The sequence below is a fragment of the Pinus tabuliformis genome, chromosome Q, assembly GCF_031772625.1.
Source record: "Pinus tabuliformis cultivar Carrire ecotype Pingquan chromosome Q, CPIR1, whole genome shotgun sequence".
Taxonomy (NCBI): Eukaryota; Viridiplantae; Streptophyta; class Pinopsida; order Pinales; family Pinaceae; genus Pinus; species Pinus tabuliformis.
Genome location: NC_142296.1, coordinates 494,318,051 through 494,329,745, shown reverse-complemented (window position 1 = coordinate 494,329,745; position 11,695 = coordinate 494,318,051).

Below are 11,695 nucleotides of genomic sequence, written 5' to 3'. Positions count from 1 at the left end.
CATTGGCACAATATGGCTCTCTACCATTTCAAGATTATAAGAGGTTCATTGAATTTTTCTAGCAGGTGAGCATTGAGGATAGAGCCAAATTGGCTGAATTCTATATGCACAACATGATCCTCACAGACATGAACTTTTGGGACCCCAACTCAAGATTGGGGGATGTACAACTGATGGCACTAGCCTCTTAGATGACCCATGAAGAAACAAAGGTTGAGGAAGTAAAGAAGGTTGTGACCAAGGAATCAAGTGATCCCCTATACACTTGGGAAGAGTTAATAAGCCCCAAGTGTATCATTAGTAACCATAAAATCATCTTTGCTAATCCCGAATTTCCCCCTCGCTACATGGAAGCACAAGAACAAGATAACCTCCATTTTGAGGATACCTTTAGGTTGTTTGGGATTGGGAGCTTGTAGGATTTCCAAAGGAGATGACATGCTCTTCCCCACAGTATAAAAGTAAGAGAATATCACTCCCTTGAAAGGTTGAGGAGTGCCCTGGAAAGTGCCCCACTCTACAAAAGAATCATTCAAAGGTTGAAAATCAATGGGATATGCTAAAGCTAAATACTCCATTATTATTGAACCTACAAGAGAGAAGAGAACGAGTAGAGGAACAAAGCGAGTGGGCAGCCATAGAGACAACTGTAGTATTCTATCCATAGGAGGGTACACCATTTGAGATGCCTTGGGATGTCAGAGAGGCCACCTGGGCCATGCATGAAATACATGTCACTGAGTAAGTTGCCAAGAGGGTGAGCAATAATTTTAGTAGAGGGGTGATGATGGGTACCATCAAAAGGTATATTATAAGGCCATTTTTCCACCCTCCAACCCATAATTTCTCCTTTTCTCACATTAATTAACATATTTTTTGGCCATAATGTGTTTAATAGGAAGATTAAAGGATGTTTGTCATGCTTCATGGCATAATGTGGTTAATGTGTAGGTAAAATAACAATTTTGAGTACATTTATGATGTAGTGGCATGTTGGAGGCAGCTAAAGGAAGTGTAGGAGGCTTGTCCCTTTAATTTACTCCCATTTGACTCGAAGTGATCCTTAGAATCACTCATCTACACTCATCTATAACTTGAGGTCCAATGACAGCCAATGAAATCAAGTGATTGTGAGAGACTTAGAGAGTTAGATCCACATTTTTCTAAGTTTTGGAGGGAGACAATCCTCTTTTCAAGGAGGCTTCCCCTCAATCCTCTTTGTATAAATAAATAGGCCTAAGGGCTCATTAGAATTCAAATTTTTGGGAGAAATGAAGTACTATCAAGAGCTAGGAGATTGAGTATGTCATTACATGATGTATTTGAACTCTATTTTATGTTAATGAAAAGTCGATTTTTGCTTCACATCTGAGTTTGTTGCAAAGAGTTGAGTCCCCTTGAGTTAGGGCCTAACCCAGAGGCTACAATGCCTCTTTGTGTATCATGCTTATGCATTGTGTAGAAACATTTCCTTCCTTGTTTGAGTACAAGTTTATTTGCTAGAAAATTGTGGTTGCAGGCCTGATTACCACCTCCCTTGTGGGAAAAATGGTAAAGGAGTCTACATCAACAAGCCAAAAATATGTGACTATTTCCCTTTTCAATTTGTTAGGCTTTAGTTCATTATGTCTTGCATATTTTGTTTCTATCATTTAGGATTTAAAATCATATTTTCCAAGTTTACATGTATGTAAGTTATATGCATATTATGAGGAGAATTGGTTCTTAATGAGATGAAGTCCTCCTTTGTTTAATTTCATAAAATTCAACTCATCCTTTCTTGCTTAGTTTATTTTGTTGCAATATGGTCATCACTTTGAGTACAAAAAAAGGGATTGTTGTTGGTTTGTAGGTGTTATTAGTGTCTTGCAGGGTTGGCATACTCATCATACATTTCCCCTGTCATCATCAACCCTTCTCTTGTCATCCCACACTGCCCTCCAAATTCTGCCACCGAGACCATATTTCTGGGTTATTTGAGGGACATTGTGTGCATTTGATTTTATGTAAGATGTGTCTTTGAGAGGCACTAGGCTTGGAAAAGGCCTCACACAACCCTCAGATACCCTTACCTACCCTTTCCCACCTTCAAATCACCTCTTTCACCATTAGGATGACCATAAAATCAATATTGTATAAAAGTAGGGCAATCCTATAGTATCCTGTAACAATCCTGTAGCGATATCTAAACTTGACCATATTTTCTCCAAAATGTTGTTTTTTGTTCCTTAGGCTTGAATAATGACCCCTAGGCTTTGAATCGATGATTGAGGAAGACCCAAGGCCACTTTGAACTTGCCTTCTTTTCACTGCAAGCACAATTCTACAATTAGGATTAGATGATAGATTTCTAAATTCACTAATAATGATGATTTTATCATGAAATGAATATCAGTTCTATTACTCTAGCCAAGATCCTTTGAACATAGTGATTAAGAGGGTGATGTGACATGTAAAGTAGACTAGGCCTATTTCTTGAATTCATGCTCTCAGGATACAAAAGTGTTGTTTTGCATAGGTTTAGTTTATTTTCAAAGAAACTTTTCTCATTTTGCAACTAGACTAACGATTTACATTGTTGCAAGTAGCACAATATTTAAATTATACAACTAGATAAGTACTTTTAATTCCTCCAGGTATCATAGCCTTTACATTCCTGAAACTAGGTTCATACTTTACATTTGATGAAAGACATTTTCCATTTCTGCAAGTAGAGGAATTGTTTCCATTCCTATAGTTAGTGTAGAACTTTATTTTCATGCAATTCCCTTCCTTGAAATAGATAAAAGAGTGGTCTTTTCATGCCTTGATTTGGTCCATTGCTTGAAGGTGGCATGAGTAGAGCTTGACCTACTATGCATACACCACTACCACCTCTTAAGTTTGTATGAAACTCAAGTTGATAATTAAAGTTGGTAGCCTTGGGAGTCTCAACAATCTTGTTGTGATACTGGGGCTCAACGCTGTGCAAGAATGATCTCTTGCTATTAACTACCACTGGTAGTATGCATTTTATATTGATCCTGGTGGATATTGGTGGCCACCTACCTATTCCACCTGTAACTCCAGTATGTTTCATTAGTTTCCTTGATTATATCAAAATTTACTATTTTGACCTTCCTAACAAGGTATTGTACGTGCCAAATGAAGATCATATGACCAAGTTTCAACCTCAGGAAGTTGGCTACCTAACTAATCCCAACGAGGCCCATAAAATCTTAGCATTCCATCTCCTAGGGTTAGGGTTTTGGTTGTTTAGGGTTTCCCTTTGTTGTTCAATAATGAAAAGGCCCTTGAGTCTCATTGTAACATAGTTCAGAGGCATGTAGCTGCCACATCTCTTCTTAGAGATAAGCTACCATTGCCCAAGCTATTCTATTTCCATTCTATATGTAAGAATATTCCAGTTCTTTTATATTAATCAAATTAAGATTTATTTCAGCCACATCTCTGTGTTTATGTTTGCATATATATATTCTATTTCGTTCCTACATAAGTCTAGATAAATGGTATCATAACGGTCTCCTCTTTTTCTATTTTTTTTGCATGTCCCCAATGAGGTCTGGCTATAAGGAGTTAGGGCTTGCATGGGTTTAACCTTTGCAAGATTGGACTCGGAAACCCCGATGGGATCCCATGATAGAAGAAAAGAAAGATGAGGGAGTAGGGGATCCTTTAAAAATATTGCTCGAAGAAGCCCTTGAGTGACAAAGGAATGTGATGATGGAAAACTTTGCCTAGATCCTTCGGCGGATGCCCACAGGTGACACATATTCATCTGAAAACCACTCTAGAGGTGCCACTTCTTTCAAGGTAGAAGTCAACTTTAACATTCCCATATTTGAAGGCCAGATAGATGTAGGCGTCGTAGATAGATGGATAAATTTGTTGGAAGGATATTTTTCGGTTCATGATTTTTATAATAGGGAAAATATTACTTTTTCACTCCTAAAATCCACCCCCATGTCAAGGACTTGTGAGATACCTACTATGAATAGAGGGATGAGAACCCTCACTATTTATAGCCTACCCCAATTGGAATTCTTTTCGAGACGCCATCAAGGAACAATATTACCCCATGGGGATCTATGAAGACAAATACATACAATGTACTATGTTGGATAAAAAAAGGGACCAAGATGTGCATGGCCTGACGAATATTTTCCATACCTTGTGCACAAAGTTGGGTATCAAAAGCTGTGAGAAACATATGGTGCTTAAGTACTGCAATTTTTTGTACAAATACATTCAGGAGAAAATGAAGTTCCTATAAATCTCCTCGCTTGGTGAAACATACCAATATGTTGTCATGATTGAGCATAAATTTAAGTAGAAGAAGAGAGACTTTAGATCTGTGAACCCAAAGTAGAGCAAAGGGTAGAGTTTGGTTGTGACCCCCTAGGACAATTCCTCGAAGCTGCAAGCCAAGAATAATGGGAAGGTGTTAGGTCCCTCAAAATGTTAGTGTAGCCCCCCTTTTTTTTTTATTGTTGTGCCCATATAGTCTCCATATTGTTATCATTGTGCCTCATAGAAGCCCACTATTGTTATTGTTGTGCCCTTACATTATTATTGTTATGTAGACTCTGATTATATTGTGACCCCTTAGACTCCTATATATAGAAATGAGGTATTTTCATTTGTATCATCCAAGAATTATTCATTTATGTATTGTAAAGGATGTTTCCCCCTCAAAGAGGATATTTTTTAAGTCGTTGGTCTATCTTTTCGTGATCTGGTTGCATAACATTTGGTTTCAGAGCTTTGGATTATAGGGTTTCACTACTTCAAACAGGTCTTCATGGTAATTTTTCTATAAAGTTTTTTCTACGAAGTTTTAGAAGCTTAAATTGAGACCAAAAAGAGACAAAATCTTGGTAAAATTCTTGTATGAATTTCAAATCTTGTCTTGGTATATTTTTGGTGATATGATCCGAGGAAGTTAGGGTTTTTGCTGGATCCATAAATCCATCTCAAACGGGTGACCTAGGTAAAATTGTCATAATTTTTTCTCTGAGCATTGGATTTGAATTTCGTAAACAACAATAGAAAGAGGACGAAGCGTAGGTTTTTGAGTATCATTTTCAGTTCCGAAGGTTGAAAAAGTGACACGTGGCACTCCATACAAGTTCACTCTACTGAAACAGTCTATAATGAGGTCATCATGAGATATTGGGTATAACTCTTTCTTGAGGAATCCAATATTGGTATGAGTTGTTTGGTTGGAAAAAATACTTAGAGGGATATTACAAGACATAATTTCAATTCTTGGATATTTTCCATTAAATAGATACAACAACTTGTTACTTCAATATCTATCTCCTAAAAAACAAGAAAAAGTGTGTATTTTTTAAATTTTGTATAACTTTTTGTTTGAAAAATTAGTTTGAAGTGATTCAAAGGGCATAGTGAAGCATAGATATCATTGTTTGATTTCAAAATGCCTCGAATAAAAATAATGGACACACCTAGTAAGCAACCATAAATCTCTTCTATGACAAATGAAGAAGAGGAAGAAATGTAGCATGATATATCAAAAGTGCGAGATCAAGTGCAACAACTTTCACTCTCACAAAGAGTAACAAAAATGAACTGGAAGCTAAGATGGATGGTTTGAAATCTGACATGGAAGCAATGATTAATTTCAAGATGGAAAGTTTGAAGGATGGTTTAAAAACAAATTTGAAAAGGGACCTAGAAGGTTTGAAGGAAGGTTTGAAAAAATTGCTACAAGAAATGCTTCCTAGTGGTGACAAGGTACTCCACGAAAATCATGATGAGGATAAAAGGAGTACAAATTATGATTTTATAGACACACATAGTGGTCTGAATACTAACCACATTCCAAGTACCGACATGAGGAATTTATATGGCAAGGACCCGGTGACATGGATACTATAGATGGAGCAATTCTTTGATCTACATGATGTTTCGAACACATAAAAGGTACCCATTGCATCTTTATATTTAGAAAATAATTAGTTTGTATGGTATCGATGGCTTTTTTTATCTTAAACCACTTGTCACTTGGTCAATTTTTATGGAGGAAATGATAACACATTAAGAGAATACAAAGAGAAACACCTTCTTTATCCAATTGTTGAATCTCAAATAAAAGGGTTCAATGGCGGAGCACATTAAGGACTTCCAAAAATTGAATATAAGGGTAAATTATATTCCAAAGGATCATAGGATTGATGTCTTCATAGGGAATTTAAAGGATAACTTCCAACATGAGGTTCACCTTTGGGAACCTGATTCATTAGAGAAGGCATTTAGGGTGGCAAGAAAATTTGAAAGAAAAATTATGGCAACAAGGAAGTCTACCACTCACAACTACAAATATGTAAGTGTTGCTCCTATCCTTCCACAACCTACAAGGTTGAAACCACGTCTATTGGAAGAAAAAAGAGCAAAAGGGATTTGTTACAGTTGTGATAGAAGATACACTAAAGGTCATAACTATGCTGAGAAGAAATTATTTTACATAGATTGTGAAGAGGAGGAAGAAAAGGAATAAGAAATGTCAAAACAAGAGGATATACACTAGGAACCAACCCCAGAGAAACAAGAAATGAATATGACCATATTTTGTAATGCATTGACAGGAATTACCACTCAAACTCTCAAGATAGAAGGATAAATCAAGAATTAAAAGGTAATAATGCTGGTTGATTAGGGTAGTACCCATACTTTTATTCATTGTAAGATAGCCAATGAATTGAATTGCTTCCTATATCTAGCACCAGAGTGTCAAGTGATGGTTGCAAATGGCGGAACTATAAATTGTTTTGGAAAGTGCCATAATATGAAGCTAACCATGGGGGAATATGTATTGAATAGTCCAATGCTTTCCGTTCTGATGGGTGGTGCTGATGTTGTACTTGGAGTCCAATGGTTACAATCTTTGGGTACAATAGCTTTTAATTTTCAAGAACTTTTCTTGTTTTTTTTTGGGAAGGAAAGGAAGTTGAATTAAGGGGTATCAAATGGAAACTAGGAAAGATAATCAACTCTAATGACATGAAAAAGCTTCTAAAGAAAGAACAATGGGGCGTGATTGTACAATTATGTTCAATAGAGGTTCAAACATCAAAATAATCTGTTTCTCTAGATATACAAAAAGCCTTGGAAAATCATTCCAATGTATTTGAGATTCCCAAAGGCCTCCCACCTATTATTGATCAAGATAATTCTATTCATTTGATCCCAGGAAGTGTTCCTACAAACATTATGCCTTACAGATATCCCTATTTCCAAAAGAGTGAAATTGAATGTATGGTTGCTGAAATGCTAGAGGCCAGTATGATTCAATCTAGTCAAAGTTCTTTATCTGTTCCAGTATTATTGGTGCACAATAAGGATGGATCATGGTGCATGTGTCTAGATTATATGGAGATCAACAAGCTCATTATTAAATATAAATTTCCCATTCTCATCATTGATGAATTGTCAGATGAATTACATGGAGAAATTTACTTCACCAAGTTGGATCTTCATTCAAGATATCATCAAATTATAATTAAGACTGAAGACATTCCTAAATCAATATTTAGAACTCATGAGGGTCATTATGAAATTTATTTCATTCCTTTTGGCCTTACCAATGCACCTTCCACATTTCAAGGTTTGATGAATTCCATTTTCAAACCCTTCCTTAGAAAATTTGTGTTAGTATTTTTTGATGATATACTAATCTAGAACAAGTCTTGGAAGGATCATATTCAAAATGTTGACAAGGTGCTCAAATTATTACAGGTGAAACAATTATATGCAAAAACCTCCAAATGTTTCTTTGGAGTATAGGAGGTGGAATATCTGGGTCATATTGTATCGCATGAGGGTGTTAAGGTAGGCTGTAACAAAATTAAAGCCATTAAGGAATGGAAAATCCCAACAACCATAAAACATCTTCAAGGTTTTCTTGGGTTGACAGGGTATTATCACAAGTTTATTAAGAATTATGGGAGAATAACTGCACCTCTAACAACATTACTGAAGAAAGATGCATTTTCTTGGACTCCAGAAGAAAGTAAGGCCTTTGAAAATCTTAAAGAGGAAATGTGCCAAGAATCGGTCTTAGATATGCTAGACTTCACAAAATCTTTTATTGTCGAATGTGATGCCTCAGGAAATAGAATTGGCGTCGTTTTAATGTAATAAGGAAGACCCATTGCTTTGAAAGCCATCTAATCAAAGGAAAGTATTTACATAAACCTATTTATGAGAAGGAAATGTTGGTAATACTACATGCACTAAAGCAATGGAGACCTTACCTAATGGGAAGAAACTTCAAGGTAAAAACAAATCATGATAGTCTTAAATACTTTCTGGAAAAAATATTATCTTCATAAGAGCAACAAAAATGGGTTACAAAGATGTTGGGTTATGACTTTGAAATCATCTATAAAAAAGGGAAAAAATGTTGTTTTAGATGCACTCTCAAGAAAGGATGAGGATGTGGAAACATTGCTTTGTGCCATTTATATTATCCAACCAGATTGGATAACCAAAGCAAGGGCATGAATGGAAGAAAGATGAAGAAGTGTGGACACTCATTCAAAATTTGCAGCAAGATCCTAGTACAGATGATACATTTAGCTAGAAAAATGATTCATTATGGTACAAAGATCACTTATATCTTTGTAATAACTCCCAGCTCAAACAAAATATTCTTTTGTAATTGCACACCTCTCCCTTAGGAGGGCACTCAATAGTTTTAAAAAATTACCACAAGGTCATAAGGATTTTTTTTTGGGATGGCCTTAAATCTGATATACAAAAGTTTGTGGCAGAATGTTTGGTTTGCCAACAAAATAAAGTTGATACAATTAAGAACCTGGTCTGTTACAACCTTTAGCCATCCCAAGTCAATGTTGGTAGGAGGTCTCAATGTATTTTATCACAATTTTACCCAAGTTTGAAGGAAAGATTGTCATCATGGTAGTAGTGGATAGAATTACCAAGTATGCACACTTTTGTGCATTATCTCATCCATTTAAAGCCAGTACGGTTGCTATTTCATTTATGGAAACAATTCAAAATCTACATGGAAACCGAAAGATTATTGTAAGCAACAAAGATCCCATTTTTACTGGAAAATTTTGGATGGAATTCTTTTCTTGTCCGGGTACTTAATTAGCTCATAGCTCATCTTATCATCCTCAATCTGATGGGAAAACTGAGATAGTGAAAAAATGTTTGGAAGGATATATTTGTTTCTTTGTATCTGATAAACAAACACAATGGGTCAAGTGGTTACCTCTGGTTGAATGGTGGTATAAGAATTCCTTCTATACTGCAGCAAAAATGACCCCATTTGTGGAACTTTATGGATATCATCCACCATCCATCACATCATCTTTAAGAGAAAATTCTAAGGTTCAAGAAGTGGAAGATCACATCGAGCATCAACAAGAGGTTCTACAACTCTTAAAGGATAAAATCACTTTGGCACATAATCAAATGAAACAACATGCCGATTAGCATCAAAACAAAAGAAATTTTGATGTAGGGGACTGGGTATTTTTATGAGTACAACCATACAAAAAAATGTCCTCAAACAAGCTAAGAAGGATAATAAATTATCACCAAAGTACTATGGTCCTTACAAGGTGTTGCAAAATATTGGTACTATGGCATACAAATTGGATCTTCCGGCATCTTCCCGAGTGCACCCAATTTTCCATGTTTCATGCTTAAAGAAGGTTATAGGTGACAAGCTTCTAGTTTAAACAATATTTCCAGAACTTGACGAAGAAGGAAAAATCATATTGGAACCTGAAGCAGTCACGAAAACAAGAACTTGGCAGCTACAAAATCGATGAATTTCAGTGTATCTCATCAAGTGGAAGAACTTACCCACTAAAGATTTCACATGGGTGGATGCGATATACAGAAGCATCTAGAACTACTCAAGCGTTGAGGAAACCATTTTTTTGAAGGGGAGGGGCATGTTAGGTCCCTATAATGTTAGTGTATCACCCTTATAGTTATTGTTGTGCCTATGTAGTCTCCATATTGTTATTATTGTGCCCCATAAAAGCCAACTATTATTAATTTTGTGCCCTTAAATTATTATTTTTATGATGATTATATTGTGACCCCTTAGATTCATATATATAGAAATGAGGTATTTTCATTTGTGTCATCCAAGAATTATTCATTTATGTACTGTAAAGGAGGTTTCCCCCTCAAAGAGGATATTTTTTAACTCGTTGATCTATCTTTTTGTGAGTTGGTTTCATAATAGAAGGAAAATAAAGACACCGAAAAGTGGTGTGAGTTCCATAAAACTCCCACTCACAACACGAATGAATGTCGTGTGAAGCAGGCACTGGTGGTTGAGCTAAAAGACTCTGAGATGAATGCATGCTCCGATTATGAGTTCAAACCTGACAAGGGAAATCAGATCATTGACGTTGAACCCATTGCGATGGTAGACACCACCAAGCTCTAAAATATGGAACCTAAGGATCCAGAGGAAGGGGAGAACCTCTTCCACTCGCATATGTGGTTAAAGGGTTCGCTGGTGCAGTTCATTGTTTATAGGAGGAGCCTGAAGAACTTGATCTTAGCCGAGGTCATTAAGACATTGAAGCTGCCAATAACGCCACACCCATAGTCGTATACCATCAGGTGGCTCCAGCAAGGGCGAGATCTGCATGTTAGTTAGCAGTGTCGCCTACCTTATAACATTAAACCTTTTGCATATGATGTATTGTTCGATGTTTCCCCTATGGAATTTTGTGATGTTTTATTAGGTCAACCATACCTATGGAAGCATCACGCTATATATGAATCTAGACCTCTTTATGTTATTATTAGTTGGATCAGAAATTGTATAGGATAACAGAGGAAGCGCCACCTATCGCCTTTTATTTTATATATGCTAAACAATGCAGTATGATCATTTCCCAAACTGAGAAATTTGTCTTCCTTATGATTCACCCTCAAAGCAAGAGGAATATTTTGGCCACATCCACAGCCTCCATACATGGCTCCTTTGCATGACAACAATAGATGTATAAGGTTGTGGAGGAGTACAGGTACGTCTTCACCTTGTCGACAAGGATACCCCTACAATGTTAGGTAAAGCACTCCATCGATCTAACCCCGGGTGCATCGTTACCTAATGAACCAATCTATTAATGATTTTTCTAGAGAACGATGAAATCAAGAGGCGGATTCAAGAGTTTTTGTAGAAGGGGAACATCGGGCCAAGTTCATCATCTTGTGGGAGTTCAATCATGTTGGTATAGAAGAATGAAGGAACTTGGAGGCTCTATGTTGACTACTGAGAAGTGAATAAGATCACTTTCTAGAATAGGTATCCAATCCCATAGATTGATGACCTTCTAGACCAACTCAAGGGGGCAAAATATTTCAACAATATTGACTTGAAGTCTGGTTATCACAAGGTACCAATTGAGCCCTCTGATGTGTGGAAGACTGCCTTCAAATCCATGGAGGGACTTTTCAAATGGTTTGTCATGCCTTTTGGACTGACAAATTCCCCTGCAACCTTTATGCGACTGATGGATGAGATCTTATGGCCCTTCACCAACTCATTCATGGTATTATATATGGATGACATCCTAATCTTCAGCTAGAGTTGTGAAGAGAACATACACAATATTCGACAGGTCCTCCAAACCCTGCCACAACACAAATTGTGGAGAAATACACTTTTGGT